The sequence below is a fragment of the Myotis brandtii genome, unplaced genomic scaffold, assembly GCF_000412655.1.
Source record: "Myotis brandtii unplaced genomic scaffold, ASM41265v1 scaffold257, whole genome shotgun sequence".
NCBI classification, from domain to species: domain Eukaryota; kingdom Metazoa; phylum Chordata; class Mammalia; order Chiroptera; family Vespertilionidae; genus Myotis; species Myotis brandtii.
This window is the reverse complement of record NW_005359757.1, coordinates 508664-510481: the sequence shown is the minus strand read 5'-3', so window position 1 is coordinate 510481 and position 1818 is coordinate 508664.

Below are 1818 nucleotides of genomic sequence, written 5' to 3'. Positions count from 1 at the left end.
CTCCTCCCCCCACCAGCCTGGTCGCTCCTCACAGCCCACCCGCTGGCCTGGTCGCCCCACACAGCCTGCTTGTTCAGTCGTTTGGTCATCCCTCACTAACCCCCCTGCCATCCTGGTCACCCCATGCAGCCTACTTGTTCAGTTGTTTTGTTGTCCCTCACTAACCCCCCTGATGGCATGGTCGTAGGCAGCCATCTTGTGAGGGTGTGATGGTCAATTTGCATATTACCTCTTTATTACATCGGATTGTTTTGAAGTTACCAAAATCCAAAAATTGGGAAGGAGAGACAGCAAGAAGTTTTGGGAATAATACAACACTTGTGAGAAAGGAGGAAATATTTATTTTGGAACCCCACCAGGGTCTTATACCATGATTAATTCCTAGTACCAACTCAAGTTCACTGTCTCCCTCCCTCTGTCCCTTCTTTCCTCCTGGAACCCTAACATTCTGCTTTTGCTAATTTCCCTGCAATCTGAAGCTGGCATCCTTGTTCATCTGTCATCCAGCCCCAAACCAGAGCCTGACGGGACCTTTCATGGCTCCTCACCTCCAACTGGGCCAGACCTCTGGATTCTGCCCTAGCAATGCTACCCAGCCCTGCTTTCTTTCCATTTACTTTCCCCTTTCCCACTATCTGTGCCCCAGGGTCTGGTCAGTTCCCTCCTGGGCTATTGCAGTGGCCCCCCAGGGCCTCTGGGTATCTCAGTGTCACCCTCTCTAAGCTGCTTCCAGATTAGTTTTGTCTGCCACAAAGTCTTTCATGTTCACTCAGTGTTTACTAAATAAAGACCCAGTGGAGATGCTCAGCCTGCCACTGGAGTGCTCCACCCAAAGGCACCAAGTTACCTTTTACATTTACTGTTACCATCTCCCGACTCCTCACCTTAGTTATTGCTCCTGCTGTAAATGCTGTGGGTTGAAATCCCACACGTCCTTCAGTGCCTGTTTCAACTGCCACCTCCTTTACACAGGTTTTCCTCATGACCTCTTCTCCTCCACCAGGCTTGTTTCTCTTTTCAGGACACTCACTGGACTTTGTATCCCTCATGATATTTAATCATATTCGGTTTCTTTTAATATAGCCTGAGTGTACTTACCTTATCGTTCCCACAAGTTTGTAATGTACTTGAAAGGACAGACATAACAATCATTCATCCTTTTCTCTTGCCAACTCCTAGCCATGGGCTCAACAAGTAATATGACTTCAAAATATTGACTGCAATAATTTGTGTAAATCCATTTTAAAAAGTCTTTAAGACAGGCAGGAGCAAAATTACCGTGTTTATCAGACACAGTGTAAAGTTATGCAGAATAAAGAAATTACATATATAAATACACTTACCATTTTGCCAAGATGACTTTCTTCCACTATTGAAGGATACAAGACTGTAGGGCACTGCTTTCTTTTTAAATTTCCGGACTGTATACACACACACACACTCCCCCACCCCGCCCCACCACCACCAAAAAAAGTTTAGCTGTTGCCCAGATTATAACTTATTTTGTTTTATTTCTCTGTGCCCTGGACCGGATTCGAACCCGGGATCCCTTCAGTCCTCAGGGCCCTCGCTCTATCCTCTAAGCCAAACTGGCCAGGGCCAGGTTATAATTTTAAAACCGAAAACCGGCTTCAAATTATGTTCAGTTTGGGACCCTGTGAAAAGGAATATTGGCAAACGTTTACTGAATTACGGTAAGAGGACGGAAGCTGCTTTGAGGCGCCGGAGGAGATGCGTCTGTAAGAACCTTCCCAGAGATGCCTTCCACCGGGCTGGCCAGGAGCTCAGGCGGAGGCGTGCGGGCGCGCACCGTCCCGG